Source organism: Carassius auratus, chromosome 1 (genome assembly GCF_003368295.1).
Source record: "Carassius auratus strain Wakin chromosome 1, ASM336829v1, whole genome shotgun sequence".
Lineage (NCBI taxonomy): Eukaryota > Metazoa > Chordata > Actinopteri > Cypriniformes > Cyprinidae > Carassius > Carassius auratus.
This window is the reverse complement of record NC_039243.1, coordinates 23,499,080-23,519,948: the sequence shown is the minus strand read 5'-3', so window position 1 is coordinate 23,519,948 and position 20,869 is coordinate 23,499,080. Positions and strand designations below refer to the sequence as shown.

At 37.2% G+C, this 20,869-nt stretch overlaps 1 pseudogene; it reads right to left on the bottom strand.

The window, feature by feature from the left end:
• Positions 1-20,869, bottom strand: part of LOC113104261 (protein sidekick-2-like) — a 250,514-nt pseudogene that overhangs the window by 89,720 nt on the left and 139,925 nt on the right.

Below are 20,869 nucleotides of genomic sequence, written 5' to 3'. Positions count from 1 at the left end.
TTGGAAGGATCAGTCCTACCAAGGATGTATCCTTGACATTGAGAAACGCCTTAGTTCTTTAGGCTACACAATCATGGGGAAGACTGCTGACTTGACAGTTGTCCAAAAGACGGCAATTGACACCTTACACAAGGAGTACAAGACACAAAGGGTCATAGCAAAAGAGGCTGGCTGTTCACAGAGCTCTGTGTCCAAGCACATTAATAGAGAGGCGAAGGGAAGGAAAAGATGTGGTAGAAAAAAAAGAGTACAAACAATAGGGATAACCGCACCCTGGAGAGGATTGTGAAACAAAACTCATTAAAATGTGGGGGAGATTCACAGAGTGGACTGCAGCTGGAGTCAGTGCTTCAAGAATCACTACGCACAGATGTATGCAAGACATGGGTTTCAGCTGTCGCATTACTTGTGTCAAGCCACTCTTGAACAACAGACAGCGTCAGAAGCGTCTCGATTCAAAAAGGACGGGACTGCTGCTGAGTAGTCTAAGGTTATGTCCTCCAATGAAAGTAAATTTTGTAAATTTAAAAATGGTTTGCGGTGCCATGTCATCTGCTGGTGTTGGTCCACTGTGTTTTCTGAGGTCCAAGATCAACACAGCCATATACCAGGAAGTATTAGAGCACTTCATGCTTCACGCTGCTGACCAACTTTATGGAGATGCAGATTTCATTTTCCAACAGGACTTGGCACCTGCACACAGTACCAAAGCTACCAGTACCCTGTTTAAGGACCATGGTATCCCTGTTCTTAATTGGCCAGCAAACTTGCCTGACTATGCCGATCAGTCTGTGAAAGGAGCCCCAACTAAGTATTGAGTGCTGTACATGATCACACTTTTTTTTACACAAAAAATATATGTGAATACCAAGCAGCTCAGAAGAAGCTAGATCAATTTACCATGCACTAGTTTCATCAATGCACTTGCTGCTAACACATATTTTTAAATATCCATAAACATGCTTCAGAGGCTTTTCTTTCTTTCTTTTTTCTTTTTTTTGGTGTCTGTTTTCTGAAAACATCTCAACAAACTCAATTTTTTATTTTTTATTTTGTCTTACCCCAAAAAAGATTCAGAGTCACCACCAGCTGATATCAGAACTTCAAAGACTCCACGAGCAGCTCAATCAATTAAAAATGAATTAAAAACAGGATGTGAGGGAATGGTATTTCCCTAAAGTTTACCCCAATTCCCTCTTTTTTCTTTTCTTATTTAAACATTTACTCTTTAAAATATTGTCGAACAAGTTATAAAATGTTATAAAAAAAAGTGGAAAGCCTATTTGAAATTACTTTTTACTTACATTACAAATTATTACATTTAATGATTCTCATTTAATTTGAAATAAACATCTTAATAATTTATACATTCAGTAAATGTTACCAAAAAACATAATAATAATCCAGTCAGAATATCTAGATTTTAATACAAACACATAGTGTACATTTCCCTCAATAAATTTAAATTGCATAAAAATTCAAATCAAATTTAAATCAAGTCTTTTTTCTTCTGAATAATTATGTAATTATTAGCTACTATAGATCACATAATCATTTAGACTGAATATTCTTTAGAAAACAATTATGTTGGAAGACACTAATGGATGTTAATTCATGCAAATATGACTTTTAAGACAACTCTGAGATGACATTCTTCCCTTGAATCGCACAGATAAACTGGACGGCCATGACGACCACAGCACTTCCTAGAGATGACAGCTGTGTCTTTCACAACACCCCAGAGCAAAAACATGCAAACGATTTTTGTCGCCTGCTTCAGTGCATTTAAGCTCAGCCAGGGAGAGACTCTAAGACTGTTTTTGTTATTCAGCATGCCACTCACACGGCTGCACAGGAATTATATTTTCTCGCATGCCGCTGGGCAAACATTCCTGTGAGAAATCCTTGCTAATCTAGTTCTGTTTAAATGCAGCAATTACAGGATCCACACGATTTAATTATGCTTGTGTGGAAGCAACACATATACATATCTCCCTGTGGATAATCTGTGTGTGGAGAGATCAAAGCGCATGCACGGAACACACATGCTAATACAGACACACACATCAAGAGTCTCAAGAAGTTCAACTATTATGAGTTAGATGAATTCTGTGGCCAGACTGAAACAAAGCAAACACAACCCTTATATGTAAAAGAATATAGTTTAGAGCAAAAGGTCATAAAACTGCACTATAGCATCATTTTATTTACATGCAGCCTCTTTCCATGTCACTATACTGACAAAACACAAGTACAAGATCAATTGTCTCTGAGCGCTAATAATCTAAATGTCTTTCTGATACTAATGATGATGTCCACAATAATCTCAATTAATTAAATGTTATTGAGTGTCATTTGCACAGCGGTCATCGTCCGTTTAACTATGATAATCATGTTTGAGGCAGGATAGAGGGAACACAAGCTAGTGTAGCGTGACTTTCTGTATTAGTGGCTTGCTAAACCGCATGTGCATTTGGAATGAACACATAGCCGAGTTAATCAGTTGTAGACACATTTGTGTATTGAGAAGTGAAGCTTGAAAACATGAATGTACAAAAACACCGATTTGTTGTTGGAAAAGTCATCTTGAAGGGCTAGTGAAAAATGAAAATGCTGCCATTATTTACATGTTATTCCAAACGTTACAATATTATGACGCATGTTGAAGTAAACTGTTGTTTTTTTTTTCTTGCCATACAGTTAAAGTCAACATGGCCAAAAGAACACTTGATCTAACAACACTTGATGCCTAAAACTTGACAACGTTGATTTGATGTAAATTGATTGTAAAACATATTGGCCTACAAACAGTATACATTAAAACACTTTCAATTTGGGATTAACTTCATATTTTCACCCAATTACCACTGAAATATGTAATAGCATTTTGATCAAGTCTTAACTAATATTTCATGTCAAATTAATATCAAGCCTGCTGGGTTTAATTCAAGCCTTGCTATGAGGTTCTTAATCAGTGGCATATGCTTTTGTTGAAGCCATCAGTCAGCATTATTTCAACATTAGGAGAAAATTGTTAGAAGAAAAAATATTTGCATTGCTCTTCTTTATGACCTTCTTTAACCCTAATAGCACATTAGCGTCAGTATCTATCCATAGTTACCCTAATGTGTGAAGATTACAGTATATAAGATTTTATCATGTACAATTAGCATTGGGCATTGTGTGAACTTGCATGTGTCTCTGTGTCTTGGCTTCACTCAATAAAATCTGTCAATTTCACAATCCCTGTAAAAAATAAAAAAAAATAAAAAAAAAATGTTACCCGTGATCATGGAAATAATTATTCACTAAGCAGAAAATCATGACAAATGTGTTAAAAGCAAATACCCTACCCTCTAAAACTACTTGAGTAAGTAATATATTAACAAATATTTTGCAATACTCTTGTTTCTTTATACAATACAAATAATACATAGTTTTATATTTGTCATTTTGATTTGCTAATATAATTTGCTATGCTTCATGGGACTGTCATTCTTTGTGATTCGCCTTGGTTCATGGCTGAACTCTTTAACAAAATAATAAAATGAATGAGGAAAATACTGAAAAAGTGGGCGGATTTGGAACTCTATATTGTCATAATATCCATAGTTGTCTATAAGTATAATTATGGTGAACAATTAAATCAAGATCCTCTTTTTCCATTCATCTCAATGAAAAATATGTCCCATTTTCACTCTACTTATACACAGTTTCCTTTGTTTCCTGGGTAAATCCTTACAACAATAATGATTACATTTACACTGATACACCTCTCTTTTAATATTTGTGTAACACTAAAGCATTGAATCATTGAGCAAAAGGAAATTGGGTATAATACACAATTGGCTACATTTACATTTACATTATAGTAAGTATCAGCAATTTTGTCCTTGTAAAACCTACAGAACCCGACATAAGAGATAACAGACTCCAACCTGGCTCACTGTCTGGATGCTTAGATCTATTTTAGCATGACCTCCTGACCCCTACTATCTTTCTCCACCCCCCCCCCCCCCCCCCCCCCCTTTTGTACAGTTTCCCAGTGATACCCTAATGATGGGCACTTTTTTACTTCCTAACTAGACCAAAATTCTCTGGTGACATGTCCTCAGACTATTTTCCATCCTCCTCTCCTTTAATTTTCTGCCTTTTCATCCAAATATCTCTACTCTGTGTCCTGTCTTTTGATGGGTTATTTTCAGTATCAACTTAAATCTCACAGTCCCTGTGAGAGCTTTTGCAGACAAACTGCAGAGGCGAGGAAATGTCTTGAATGAGGGGAAAATGCACACAAAGACACTTGCGCAAACATAGACATAAAGTTATAGAGTGTTTTCCAAGAAATACAAACAATGAGAAGATTTCCAGATGGAGCTTCTGGACCTCTGGAAAGGCTCTTTTCACACATTGTAAACACAACTCATGCTCCTTCATTAAACCTTTTTGCATGACGACATGGGTTTTTCTCAATATTCTTGATGTTTTCTAATTTATGACCCCTGTTTAACTAACCTAGTCTCATTTTTACTTTAGAGAGGACCAAAAAAAAAAAAAAAAAAAAAAAAGAAACATTGTTTCAGTGGGTAATGGAAATAGAAAAACCACTGACCATAGAAATGCTAGGGCAAGATCACTGTCAAGGCCATACCCATACCCATCCACCCTGTCAGAGAATGAAGAGTACACCACATCTCTATTTCTCTGCTTCACTCTCTCAATACCATTGTGGTTTAGTCTGACTCTGGATCTTGTTGTTTCGACCAGAAGCAGCCCCATCAAGAGGCTCAACCCAAACAAGGCAAGGCAAAGCCATAGTTCCTGGAAATAAGATCTTAAAAATGGAATAAACTTGGATTATTATTGTTTTGGTCTCCAGACAAAGGAGCAAATTCCTTGTGTCCACAACCACACCATTTATTTTATGATTATAGTTCACCAAAAATGAAAACACATTAATTTACATACCCTTATGCTGTTTCTGACACGCATTACATACTTTCTTGGTTTGACCACAGAAGATGTTTTGAACAATGCTCTTTCTATACAACAATAAAGAAAACTGACCACAACAGTTAGTATACACAAACTTATTTAAATACTCATATGACATGAAATATACTATATGTTCCTGAAACATAAAGACAAATGTATATTTTCATGTAAAAAGATTAATTTATATTAAGTAGCAAAAAAAGTATGTTGATCATAAAATATCTATCTATCTATCTATCTATCCTTTTTGTATTGATACTGCAGAAAAATCTATACACACACACACACACGTTTTTACATCTCTATTGTTTTTATATACATAAACTGTTGTTATACACTTTTTAACCTAAACCCAACCCTACCCCCCACAGAAAAATGTCTGCATTAATAAAAAAAAAAACAAAAAAACAAACAAAAACAAAAACAACCCTTTGATTACTTTATTTAATACCATTTTAAAAAATTAGGACAATTCCAAATATATATATATATATTATAGTCTGAGTCAAAGCTGGGTCATACACCAGTCCAACTCTCCCTCTTTCTTCTTGTACTTCCTCATTGGTTTTACTATTTTTATGAAAAAAAAAAGCCAATAAATGCACTTTTAAAAGTATGCAAATAAGATAAATAAATAAATAAATAAATAAATAAATAAATAAATAAACAGGCCTGAGACAGTTAAAGTACATCCAACAAAATGAGGTCAGATGAACCAGGGAAACCTAAGAAGCAGGTCAGTGTGTGCTGCCATTACTTCACAACACACAGGCCTTTCTCAAATCCTTACATCCGGAACTGAAAGCCACTGTGATCAGCTGAACAATACCTTTGCTAAAGTGTTATAATCCAAAGCTTAATGCATGGACATACATAGATGATCTAAGCCACATTTTTAAGCCATGGAGAACTTATTCAGCACAGAGCTCAAAGCGACCACTACTATACACTGCATGTTAATGAATCCCTACAAGAGACATGAAAAGAGAATTAAACTCTGAGCTGTGCAAGCATGCTACTTCTTTATCAACTTTTATTTCCTCATCTACAGTATACAGAGAGCAACTGTGATAGGTAGGAAATGACAGACAGTCTGATTCACACGGGCTACTGTGACCTTTGAGAACATGTTAGGTGGGCTGCTTACAAGAGCGAGAGCAGGTGCTGTGAAAATCCAGCTCAAAACCTACAATACGGATTAAATTCCCTTGAAAGCATAGGAATTGCTTTTTTTCCCCCGACATACTTGTCACATGAGAGCGTATAAAGACAGCTTACATGAGAGTCTGGGTGTTCTCACAGCGTGAGTGAATCTGATCGATAAGAACATTGTGAAGAAAAAACAACGACTACATAACATGATGGCAGAAACGCAAAAGATTCTGGAGTATTTTCCATCAGAGCCAGAGTTAAAACCAAACGGCTTAAAAGCTTGGAGATAAAGAGAAAAATAAATAAAAGTTGAATCTGCACAATGCCGTAGCCCATAATGCTCCAGAAGACATAATAGCAATAGGATCAAAGAGAGCTCGTCAATCAGACTGCATTGTTTTCTACAGACTGGGTTGAGAAAAAAATGAAAGATGTGGACTATTTTTTACTTCAAACGGCCTTTGCTGACTTCTCGTATCCAATCCTCTTGATCTGGTATTTCCCCGAGGAGCGCTGTCTGTGAAACGATGCACAACATTATGTCAAGTACCCTAGATTTCAAACAACTGGATTGGATAGGCCGCCTTACTTACCTCAGACAACCCCCCAACCCCACCCACCCATCATTAATTTCAGCGCTTGTTTTATTAGAACAAAAAAAAGGGGAATTTGTTCTCACCTGTACATTACAATCATAGCTGACTTCTTAACATTTCCTTTATTTTGTCTTGTCTTGACAAAAGACTCACTCGTAAGCCGGCTTGTAAGATGCTTATGCATGCAGCACTTTTACTCTCGGGAGAGCACGTCATGTCAGGTGTCAAGCCTTCAAACATCACAAATTCCAGCTAACAAAATTAATGGGATGTTTAAAGGTGATGTGTGTCATTCATATATATATATATATATATATATATATATATATATATATATATATATATATATATATATAAATGACTAAATACATATTATATGAAATGCTGTTATGTGTAAGACTGTTTCTATTTCAATCTCCAATTTATGTCACATGATCCTTCAGAAATCATTCTGATATACTGATTTGCTGCTCAAGAAACATTCCTTATTGTTATTAATTATTAGAACAGTTTTATATTTTTGTGGGAAATGTTGATGAACAAACTTCAGATAAACATCTGAATCATTTGTAACACTTGAAAGATATTTATTTTGACTTCTGCTCAATTTACAGTACTAAGTTCTTAGACAGACAGATAAAATAATATTCCATAAAACATTAAAAACTATTAAAATCAATTATTTAAAATACTGTAAATTAATTTAAGCATAATTTCTTTTGACATTTCTTTTGATATTTTCTGAGTATTACATTTAAAAGTCTTATTTGATTAATTGTTTTAAAGGTTAACTGTTTTAAATATTAACTGTGAATTAGAATTGGATAAATATAAAAATCAAATAAGCTTGCACAACTGAATATCAAATATCCACCAACTTACAAAATAAACTGAATAAATACATATATAAATGATGGAATATATTGTGCATTCTTAATGTAAAACCTTTTTTTTTTTTTTTTTAGCTTGAACCAAAACCAGGCAAACAGTTCATTTTTCTCAACTGCTGGTGTGTCCCACATCACTATTAAATCCCAACATCAATATACAACCGGCATGATGGGCTGCTGTGTCTATTTAGGGCTGCACGTAAGACAGCTGGAAGTGGAGCAGGCCTAGCAAGAAGTCTCTTACTTTTTATTGCCTTGAAATAAACACTGGATGGACCCACTGGGATGGCACGGGCCTGGCCCCGTATAGTTTCCAAGCGGAAAGAGCAAGTGAGAAAATGAAAGAGAGATTAAACATTGTTTCTGCCCACAGTGCTTCAGAGGGGGCAGCTTCTGCTCTGCTTTGTTGTGTGATCAAAGGTGAATCAGAGAGAGCAGATTTCAAGCAAAAGAAAAAGCTAAGCAAGTATTTATTCATCTAATTCTTCCCCAAGATGCCATGCATATGCAACCAATAAAAAAAAAAAAACTGAGGAACTTTTAGCATCTCAACCTTATGTAAACACAGCCTGTAGGGATTTCAGCAATGATTAGTTATTTTCAAACGCAGGGTAAAGGAAAACAAGAGATGCCAGAGGCTGTTTTAGAGTTTCTTCTTGATTGAGTTAAACATTTGAACTTGTTGAGCAAAGATAACTGATTTACAATCATTATTAAAAGATAAACGGCTTAGGCAGATGGGGAAGAGAGTGGTAAGTGCACCTTACTCTAGACCTCACTTTTGATTTCCTCTGCTGTTCACTGACTTTCAGTAAACAATGTTATTTTATGATCATTGCAGTCTAGTATATACTGTATGATGCACAGTGTGTGTTTGACAGACAGAGCTAATTAGATAAAGAACAGAGAATTTCAAGAAAAGTAATTGAAAAGTGCATATGTGGGTAGCTGACATGACATTTCAAGCAGCGCTATAAAAAAAATCTAAAATTATCTTCAATTACAGTGTGCTTGTCTAATTATTTCAAATTAAATCGTTATGGCCTTATTTATTAAAGAGACCACACACACACATACATATACATATATATATATATATATACACACACACACACACAAACACGATTCCAAAAAAGTTGGGACACTGTATAATTTGTGAGTAAAAAAGGAATGGAATAATTTACAAATCTCTTAAGATTAAATTTTATTCACAATATAATATAGATACTATATCAAATGTTGAAAATGAGACACTTTGAAATGTCATGCCAAATATAGGCTCATTTTGGATTGCATGAGAGCTACAAATTCCAAAAAAGTTGGGACAGGTAGCAATAAGAGGCTGGAAAAGTTAAATGTGCATATAAGGAACATCTGGAGGACCAATTTGCAACTTATTAGGTCAATTGGCAACATGATTGGGTATAAAAAAGAGCCTCTCAGAGTGGCAGTGTCTCTCAGTGGTCAAGATGGGCAGAGGATCACCAATTCTCCCAATGCGGAGGTGAAAAATAGTGGAGCATTATCAGAAAGGAGTTTCTCAGAAAAAAAAAAAAATGCAAAAAGGTTGAAGTTATCATCATCAATACAGTGCATAATATCATCCAAAGATTCAGAGAATCTGGAACAATCTCTGTGCATAAAGGTCAAGGCCGGAAAACCAAACTGGATGCTCGTGATTTTCTGGACCTTAGACAGCACTGCATCACATACAGGAATGCTACTGTAAGGGAAATCTCAACATGGGCTCAGGAATACATTGTCAGTGAACACAATCCACCATGCTATTCGCCGTTGCCAGCTAAAACTCTATAGGTCAAAAAATAAGCTATATCTAAACATGATCCAGAAGTGTAGGCGTTTTCTCTGGGCCAAGGCTCATTTAAAATGGACTGTGGCACAGTGGAAAACTGTTCTGTGGTCAGACAAATCAAAATTTCAAGTTCTTTTGGGAAAACTGGGACGCTATGAGGACAAGGACAACCCAAGTTGTTATCAGCGCTCCGTTCAGAAGCCTGCATCTCTGATGGTATGGGGTTGCATAAGTGCATGTGGCATGGGCAGCTTACACATCTGGAAAGGCATCATCAATGCTGAAAGGTATATCCAAGTTCTTGAACAACATATGCTCCCATCCAGACATAGTCTCTTTCAAGGAAGACCTTACATTTCCCAACATCACAATGCGAGGCTATATACTGCATCAATTACAACATCATGGCTGCGTAGGAGGAGGATCCGGGTACTGAAATGGCCAACCTGCAGTCCAGATCTTTCACCCATAGAAAACATTAGGCGCATCATAAAGAGGAAGATGCAACAAAGAAGACCTAAGAGAGTTAAGCAACAGCCCATATTAGACACGAATGGGACAACATTCCGATTCCTAAACTTCAGCAACTTGTCTCCTCAGTCCCCAGACATTTGCAGACTGTTATAAAAAGAAGAGGGGATGCCACACAGTGGTAAACATGGCCTTGTCCCAACTTTTTGGAGATGTGTTGATGCCATGAGATTTAAATCAACTTATTTTTCCATTTAAATTATAAATTTTCTCAGTTTAAACATTTGATATGTCATCTGTGTTGTATTCTGAATAAAATATTGAAATTTTAAACTTCCACATCATTGCATTCTGTTTTTATTCACAATTTGTACAGTGTCCCAACTTTTTTGGAATCGTGTTTGTATTATAAATCAATACTTTTATTTAGCAAGAAAGATCAAAGTGTCACAGGTCGGAGCGGACCACAGATGTCGTGAGTCTCGCCCCTCTCTAGTTCCCACCTCGAGGAGGTCCCAAGAACACCCCAATGACGAGACACACGAGAGAGAGTGAGTATGATTAAAACAAACCTTATTTAAATTTAAAAAGGTGTGAAGGGAAGGGAAAAGGGAATCTAAAATCCACTCTCGGGGCCAGAGAGTATAGGTCCGAGTCGCTTCTGACTCGGTCACAGGGACTCTAAGGTAAACCTGTCCGTAATTTGTGTCCTTTCCTTCACGTGACTCAACAGGGTTTTTCTCAGTAGTGCCTTTGCGTTTCTCCTGCAGGAGAACCGTCGGTGGGGCCCTTCCAGTCCCTGCAAGCAGAGCAAAGAAGGTCAGTAATTCTGATGAATTGGGTGGGGTGCGTACCTGACACCGTTCGCCACGAGATTCTGGGTCCGCGGTTGGAAATGCCTAAAAGGTCCACAGGTAAGTATGCAGGTGAATATATTGGGGTCTTGGCCTTCGGTGTATAGGTAAGTATGCAAGAAAGATACACAATCCTTAACTCCGATTTTCGTCCAGGTAAACCCAGGTGAGTATGCAAGGGCGATGCACTGGTATTTCACTCGGGGCGTACAGGTAAGTATGCAGAAGGACAACTGGGTCTTTACTTTGGACATACAGGGGAGTATACAAGGGCAACTAGAGCTTGACTCTGGGCATACAAGTATACAAGGACAATACGCTGGCTCTTAGCTTTGGGCGTACAGATGAGTATACAAGGACAATATGCTGGCTCTTAGCTTTAGACGTACAGAGGGGTATAGAGGGGCAACTGGAGCTTGACTTTGGGCATACATGTATGTATGTATACAAGGGCAATACGCTGGCTCTTAGCTTTAGGCGTTCAGAGGGGTATACAGGGGCAACTGGAGCTTTGCTCTGGACATGCAGGTGGGTATACAGTGACAATACTGAATGGATACAACTCACAGACCCTCGAAGAGGTGGACATCAGGCTTAAGCCCTTTTCAGCTCGGGAGTCTAGAGAAGGTGTATGTGTCACGACAACTGTGGTCTTCTTCACCGGGGCAGACTTCCCAGACCAACACTCAACACGGTCACCTCCAACCGTGGAAACACTCCCACGACAACTCCGAGCCTCAAGCTCAGACCTGTAGGACTGGTAACAGACAGACAGAGTTCCTTCACAAATTTACTTCGCTTCCGTGAATATATGGAGAAAGACACCACCTCTCGAATTTGACCAAGAGTGGATAGAAGTCTTCCACGGCCTCAGCTGGTGCCACCACGCTGGGTGACTTCAAGTAGGTTTGTGCCACCGGGTATGTACCTCAGGAATGACTCGAACGCTTCCCTCTCCTCTCTTCCAGACAACGGACCAGAGATCTAGACGGGGCGAACCTCTGGAAGCACTCCACAAACAGGTATTCATACACAAGGGCTACACAGCTGGATGTTCATATAGCAGCCAACACTTCTCTCAGTCGTCGTCCCCCACAATATGCACACTGTTCCTCACTTGCTATTGTTGACACGTCACCACTCGGCGGAGTAGGAGTCCAAAGCCACGAGCAGGCCTGTATATAAAAGACGGTCGTCTCACAACACCGGTGCACGTTCTTCTCCACCGGGTTTTCTCTCCCAGCCTAGAGGGTGATTACTGACGACATGACACAGCACGACACTGCAGACTTCAAGTGTACACACAGCAAAGAAAAGGACTCACCCACTGCACTCCACACGCTCACAGTGAATTAGGGTCAAAACCACATAGGACCGGGGATTAGTTCCTGGACGTTGGGGGCAACGATGCAGCAGACGGCCAGGGGAAATGTCACAGCCACGACAAGGCACCAGACTCCTTTTTCGCTGGTTCCGGCTCACCCACCAATCCTATTACAGTGGGGCCGCTCACACTGGTCACAACTCACAAGAGGTATATGGATATTCCACACTTGCAAAATAACTGTTGACTCAATTAATATTTCAGTGTACTCACTTTCATTAACACTGGATCTTTCCACTTCTCTTCCAGATAACCGACCTCCGACACAACTGGCAGCACGATCTCCTTCCTGCAATCCTAGCAGATCTTCAATGTGTGTTAACTTCACCTCACACAATGCATCTGAACACAATGCTCCAATAAAGATATTCGTATACTCAGCCCTGTGTGTGTATCTCTCTTTGCCCAAGCTCCACGGTACACCATACACTCGCTTTCCAACTCTCTCCTCCTCTCCATTGCACCCACAATAACTACTGGGAATCACCAAACAATTCCTGTGTTTCTGATGCCCTATTTATGTGTCTCCTCTTCCCCGAATTGCCCAATCAGTGATTGCCACGCTCAACAAGACACCTGTTCCCAATAACACGCCGATTTGAGTTCGTCGGCGTTCCCGGAAGCGGCGGTGTTTGCGATATATGGTCTGGGCGGAACTAATCTTCCTCATTTTTGGTTCCGCCCCGTCACAGTCACTCCTTCACAAAAGTGACAGTAAAGATTTGTACACAGTTAAAATAAAGAAAGAAAGAAAAAGGTGATCATAATAAATGTATCAGAATGATTTCTGAAGGATCATGCGAAACTGAAGACTAGTAAAGATGAAAAAAAAAAAAATAGGAATAAATCATAGGAATAAAATACATTTTAAAATATATTAAAATATAAAAAAAGTAAAATAACTTGTAGCGTAATTATATTTCACAATGTTACTGTTTTTACTGTAGTTTTGATCATATAAATGCAGTATTGGTTCAAAAACATAAAAAAATCTTAACCTTGAATGGGAGTATATACAATATAATGTCTGTCTGATCTGCAGAAAATTTTATTTTGTGCTAGGGATTGGGAGGTTGGAATAAAAAAAAAAAAAAAAAAAAAAGAATATATTACAGACTTTAAGCAAAACGTTGTTGTGGATGTGTCAAAGACTCAATTCCCAGAGGCAGTATAAATTTATATGCATTTGAATTACTGTAGAAAGAGGCAATGGATCTCAGGCTTAAAAGTTGATTCTAGCAAACTGAAAAACAAGACGCCCTAATTGAGATGGCAGTAAATAGTTATTAAAAGTGTAAATGCTATGTCAGTGATGCTTTTAAATGCATTGATTTCAAAGAGGGTGGCACATCTCAAAGAAGAAAAACGTAACAGTTTTGTACATGGTAACTTTAATAAGCTTATGTTATGAAGCCTTAAATATACCAAAATATAAGTTTATAATGACAAAATTATTGAATTTAAATACACAAAAGTGCTACTTTATCACATAGAGAACCAGATTTAAGTGGATTGAGAGTGGTTAGTGAAAACTACATAGGTTTTTAAATGCAAAAACAGCATCAGTTGACCAACTTTTTAAGCTGTTCTGTTTCTGATTTATTTATTTATTTATTTTTTATTTTTTATCAGCATTTCACTTCACAAAACTTTAATCGATGGACTCGAGTTGTGTGGATTACTTGTGGATTATTTGTATGTTTATATCAGCTGTTTGACCTCTCATTCTGAGGGCACCCATTCACTAAAGATGATCCATTGGTGAGCATGTAATGTAATGCTACATTTCTGATAATCTGTTACAGAAACAAACTCACCATTATGTACACCTGAAGGAGTGTAAATTTCTGTTTTGGCTGAACTGTCCCATAAACCAAACCAACCAGCTCTGAGATGAATCACAGCATCACACACTTTGAAAAGTCAATGTTAAAAATCAATTCAACTGTTGTGCTCTATTCCTGATCAATCACTGTAAGTGTTGATTACACAAACCTGTCCAGTGTTTCATTTTCCTGCCTGTCACAGAGAAGGATTTTCACACCACAATGATGTACTCTACAAGTGTCAATACTCGACAAACAAGTCTCCTACAATACCAAGAGTTGAGAAAATCTAGTCGTGGGCTTTAGGACGAATCTTAATCTCTGGCGTATTTATAGAGAAAAACATATTTTGCTATAGTCAGATATGCTGATTTGAATCTGCAGTCCATTATGCATGTAAAACAGATTAGAATAAAGTAAATGAGGGGAACAAACAAACAAATACAGATAAGACACAACTGTCCCAGGACACTGCACCAAGGGAGCTACAGAAGTTAGCATTAAACTCCTTCAGATATTGAGCTGTATAAAAAAAAATCTATAAAGCTTTAAGTAATCAAATGCAATATTTCCACAGTTGTCACTCTTTCAGATATTGAATTGTTTAGTTGTTGGTTCAAATATGGTTCCAGAAACAAAGTGTCCCAGGACACTAAATCAAGGAAACCACAGAAGTTGCCTTTACACTCCTTCAGATATTGAGCTGTATAAAAAAATCTATAAATCTTTAAGTAATCAAATGCACTATTTCCACAGTTGTCTCTATTGTTACTGGCATATAAAATGATTGATGTAAAGAAAAATGGAGTGGGAAAAATGTTGATGTCATGTCAGAATGACAAATGACTTGCCCTGCCGAGCACGCCATCCCCCTCTGAGCTGCCTCCCCTCCTCCTTTGATAGAGAGGCCCTGATGGCTGCTGGGATTTGACCCCTACCCATCCCACTTTTTCTCACACTTCTTTCTCTCTCTATTCTTCTCTGCCCACTGGGTCCACTCTCAAACCCCAGGCTTATTCTCCTGCTACTGATAAAAAAGTAATAAAGCTTCTTAATGGCACATCAGTTTCTCCCTTTCCCATCTCTGCGATCCACAGTGGATTTGGGTCCCTGAAAATAGCGCTTTGTTGTTTTATGAAACAAAGAGAGCAGGCAAGCAAGTGTCTATAAGTTCCCTTGTGGTCTCCAGGTCCACACTCTGCTATTCTAGAAAGCAAAATAAACAACACTCTCAGACTTCTTAACAGATCTTAACCGGCGTTCCCTTTCCTGCATCCTCCGTTGAATGGTCGCTAATGGCTATCGAAAAGATTCGTCTTTCTAAGTCCAGGGAGGAAGAGTCTCTAAAGGAAAGGGCTCTGTAAGTTTAAGGTGGTTCTTTGAAGGTTCTTTTCGTGCAGAAGTACTAGTTATTGGGGTCACGGAGTAAATGAGTTCACCTCAGAGTAGATGTTGTTTTAAATGCTGTTTGAGTTATAGCTCTCTTCAAAGCCACATGAAGGATGCAAATATGTTTATTCAGTACATATTCATGCTGATCTATCGCATCAAGTCTTTTTTAACCCAAAACACATACGGAGGTTTACTGTATGCACTAAATGAAAAAGGAAAGAATAGTCTTAGCTTTCTAATAATATAATGATTATGGTTAGTGCTATTGATAATGTTTCAAAATCTAACATTTACACAAAAAATATTAAGCAACTGTTTTTAACAATTAATGCTTTTTGAACATATTAGAATGATTTCTGAAGGATCATGTGACACTGCAGACTGGAGTAATAGAAAATCTCACCTTTGCAAACACAATTTTTTAAAATGTAATAATATTTCACAATATTACTGTTTTTAATGTGTATTTGATCACATGAATGCAGCCTACATGGTGAGCGTAATCCTTCTTTTTTGCCAAGCCCAAATATTTGAATTATTATTATTATTATTATATTAAAATTGAAATAAATTGAAAGATGAGACTGTTTCATAATTTCTAGTTTCATAACTTCTGACTCAAAAATGATAAAGAAGAATGATGAAGAAGAATGAGAAGATCAGATGTTTCTTGCAGACACACTTGTTAACATGATCTTTTCAGCACTCAGTTCTTCTGAGCATTGGATATAGCTAGCTTCTTTTTCAACATGTTGCAAAAAAAAAAAAAAAAAAAAACTAAACTAAGCCTTGACATTTATCAAGGACCCAAGAAAACCCACAGAAGCCACAGGTTTAATCGAATCAGTCCTTCACCCTCATTTTTACAGCCAGGGAATCCTTTAGATGGATGCTGTCCCATTCAATCAATCCTAATCCATAGAAATAATTACACCAGGGTCTAGTTTCCTGGAAGAAATCAATGAGGTTACTTTTTCACGTTAGAAAAAAAAAAAAAAAAAAGTCAAGAATCCATTATGCCAACAAATGACAGCTTCCTTCAAAAACACTTTGAGATAAATCTAGATGTTTTGCTAAGTTTTCCTGCACTGTGCTTTAAACATCATCTTCAGTGCCTCAGGTTATGGACTGTCTGTGTGTGTTTTTGCTCCGTATCACCCAGTTTCTTCCTGTTGTTGATTGTTAATTTGATTCCAGGTGTGTCTAGTCATTAGTTCCTTAATTGTCTTTGTATTTAAGGTCTTGTCCATTCAGTTTGTTTTGCTGGTTCTGAACATCTTTCCTTGTGTCTCCTACAGTCTTCTTGTAAGTGGATTGTTAAAGACTGTGTTATTTAACAACTCCTTGTGCCTTGCCTTTCATAGTGAATTGTGGCAATCCCTTATAGTTACACTCTTAAAAATCCAGGTTCTTTATGGTTCCATGAATGACCTTTAACACCTTTCCATGTTTTTTTTATTTTTATAATAGCAAAAAGATCTTCAGATAAAATATTCTTCACACCACAGAAAAAAATTGTGCTTTTTAGAACTGCTAACAGAAAGATTTGTTGGGGATCTTGTTGCGTCGCTTCAAAAACTCCCTTTTGGAACCTTTATTTAAAGAGTGTACTCCTCAATAAAGCTGACCAAAGGATATAAATAGAAAAAAAAAAGAATTAGACCATGGGACAGAACTTGAAAAGACAAATATCAGTAGTGACAAGGCAGGCAATTGAGAGCTTGGATGATGAAAGCTGCCCACTCCCAGCATCAGCCAGAGAGAGGATTGTTAGAAATAAAAGGAGAGGTAGAGGCTGGTCGAGGTGATGTCTCTGTGGGACAACCTCCAGACAATAAAAGCCATTATGCTTGCTGTGGCCATTAGGGTTCCTAAAAGCCGGATCCATAACTCATAGTTGGCCCTCCACCTGCCTCCTTCAGTCAACTTGACAGCTCAGCCTTGAGTAACCGGCCCCGATACACCCGGAGGCATGTCCTGGGTAAGTGGGAATCAAGAGACAGGCCTTGATTGTGTATTCACCTGGCTGATTTTCCGAGAAGATACACAACTGGACATGAAAGAAAACTCTAAGCACAAGCAAAGCATGAGCTCTTCCTGTCATGGAGAGCGCATAAAAATATGTTACCAAATAACATTTTCTAATGCTTTTTCATGATCTGAGGACATTTTCATGCACTCATGAAATCTTGAATTAATCATATTTGCTTTAAAACACATTTCTGGTTTCGGCAAGTAAACAGCTGTGAATGTCATTCCAAAGAATAAAACATTCTGTCTTCATCTTCATCTTTCAAAACATATGCAATAAATTGCTGACCTTTTCAGCTGACAATGGCCATCTAGGCAGTGAGACAATTACTTTAAAGGGGAAGTGTAATTTCGAAACCTCTAGTGTCACCAAAGAGAACTGTAAAAATAATGACAAGAACAACAGGTTTTGCAAACAAGGCTTATCTACCATTGGACAACATTTTTTAGTCCCAAACTCATGACCTCTTGACTCAAGTCGAGGTGGTCTAAATAAACAGAAATATAAAGAGCCAGTGTTCACATTTTTAAAGAAAAATGAACTTACAAATGATCTGTGATCCAACCAACAAATTAATATGCAGGAGGAAAATGTAAACAGTTACACAATTAATCTTTAAGCATTAGCTTTTTAGCTATTTTGGTTTTGTTTTAGGTTACTGTTGTAGCTAACAGACTTCCTAAATCTCGCTAATTGTTATAACAGAAATTGATGCCACAGTAATGTAATAAAGATCAAAGCACTTGGGGTAAATAGTAAAATTTCTGAAATAGAAGCTTTACCATTGGTGTATGCTGAGAACATCCATGTCAACATCTGAGTTACCAGCAGGTAAAGGCTCAAATAAATATGGCCTCCTGGGACAATAATGACAAGGTGACAGTGATATTGTGCTCCCTCTCTTTTCTCTGCCTGTGTCTGTCTATCTCCCTTTCACGTTTTTTTTTTTTCTCATCTTTTCTCCTCCGTCCTGCAGTGTGAGCCATCTCGCATGACTGCCGGAGCATCTACCATTGCCCAGAGGCATTCGGAATGAGCAAAAGGCCGGGCGAACAGTAGCCAAATGTCTTTTTCTCTATGAACTCTGCAAGTGCTGCCCATTCCTGAGGTGGTGACTGCAGGAGAAAAGAAAATGTCTTTTTTACAAAACAGGGATTTCCATGATGTTCAGCCTTAATTGACCTTTCTTAACGGGGTATTTCACCCACAAATGAAAAGTCTGTCATCGGCTGCTTACTCTTATGTCAGTCAAAACATATTTTCTTTAATCTTTGTTAATTATTCAATGAACTCCCCCCCTCCCCTTTTTTTTTACAAAACAGCCCAGATGCATGTACGCTAATCTCTCTAAATCATTATATCTCCAGCAGTGCTGAGGAAAGCAGCTGATCCACCTAAAAAAACTCTTGAACCAGTGAAGACTTCAGGCAAACGTTTAGACAGGGTTTACTTTGAATATCACTGTGTACGGCTTGTTTGTGTTGCAAGTGGAATCGGAAATGGACAAAATCTTCTGAGTTTCTGTTAGCGACACTGAGCAGAACATGAAAGCCGTTCTCACTCTGCCAATACAGCCGAAGAGAACTTAGAGTCAAAAGCTTGAGGGGACCAAACAAGCTCCTACACACCAGTTACACTCCGATACAGAAAGAGAGAAAACCAGAGAGAAGATAAAGAATAACACTTTTCGGTATTTCTCACAAGTAAGACCTATCCTTGTTAGTGGATTGCAAGCCAAGCAAATGTGAAGGGAAACAAAAGTGCTTCAAGAAACTCGCTAAAGGCACACTTTGCATCAACACAAACTCGTACAACTTTTTTATTTATTTTTTTCTACGTGTGAAAGGTGGTTTTAGCTGTATGAAAATAAAGAGGGAGACCACTCCAAACCTGCGTAGATGTACAGACGTAAACATACACCTCCGTCTCCCTCTAAGTCCCCTCCAGAGAATTGGATCAGGAGGCTTTATTCAGTTTTTCCATGGAGAATCTCTGTCTGGTGTCTGAGATCGATAGCTGGTTAGAAGGAGACGCGTGGGCCCTGGATTAATGCTAGCCGCACTCCGCAGAGCTTTGAGCCTCATTGGTTGGAGAGCAGTGCTATAACAGCAACATGGATGCAGGACAGATCAAAAACTGATGGGGGAGAGGAAGACAGACTAGGGAGGGGTTACACAGAGCCGCAAGAGGGACACATGGGACTTCACAAAAAGTATATATATATATATATATATATATATATATATATATATATATATATATATATATATATATACTGTATGTATATATATATATATATATATATATATATATATATTCATATCATATTTCGTAACATATTTTCATAAGTTAGTAGCTCTGTAAGATGTGTTAGTATACTTGTATAGTTATTTAGTAAAATGTAATATTAAATTCAAAATATTAAGGTATGCATTAACATTATATATAGGGCTGCCGATAGATTTTTGTAGTTTACACAGAGATTCTTATTTTCTTTTTTTAAGTGCATTTTAAAAGTTTTCATCTCCGGGTCCCCTAAAACGCAGAATGGCCAAAGCACATAAAATGTTTACAGTTTTTAGTTGAAAATGTTGTGTAAACATTGCATATACTGTTTGATGTGTCCATCAACGTCCAGACATTATTATGAGTAACAACTGTAGTGATCTAGCCGACCTATATATACCCAGTTCCTAAACTGCATAAAGGAGAATTTTGAAGAATGGACCCTTCAGACAAGCAGAAATATTTAAGGTTGGACCTGAAAAAAGATGTAGTTTCTAAATCTATTTGAACACTCTCTTCAGGGCAGGATTAGAATTTCAGCTTCAAATAATGGCTGACAGATCTTTTCAACCACTCAGCTTGTCCAAAAAACCGAGATGCCCTGTAACAGGTAGGAGACTACAAAATGCACCGAAAGTAACACTCATTTTTCTGCCAGTTTTACGGAATAATAGAATAATAGAATAATAGCCTTTCTCATGTTCTGAAATACTATATAAACAATTCTTACATGCAAGCACTGTTGCTGTGTAAAATGTCTTGATTATATATCCCTCTATATTATAATGTATATAATTATATAACTCAGTGTCACACAATCCTTGATTTGGTACTTAAAAAAAAAAAAAAAAAAAAAAAACATTTCTCAAGTTTGTAACATTAGAAATGTCTTTACTGTCACTTTATTTGTTTTTATTTTTCATTGAATGTTTCCTTTCTGGATAAACATATCCATACCTTCTTGGAAGGATCACTTTTGAACAGTAGTGTAACTTAAACTTCCGCAGTAATAAAAAAAAAAAAAAATAATAATAATAATAAATAAATAAATAAATAAATAAATAAATAAATAAATAAATAAATAAATAAATATTCAAAAGAACTGATCCACAAAAATGTATCAGACTTTCCATAACCTTACCAAATATGTGAAATAAGCTACATGCCAAAGCTCATTA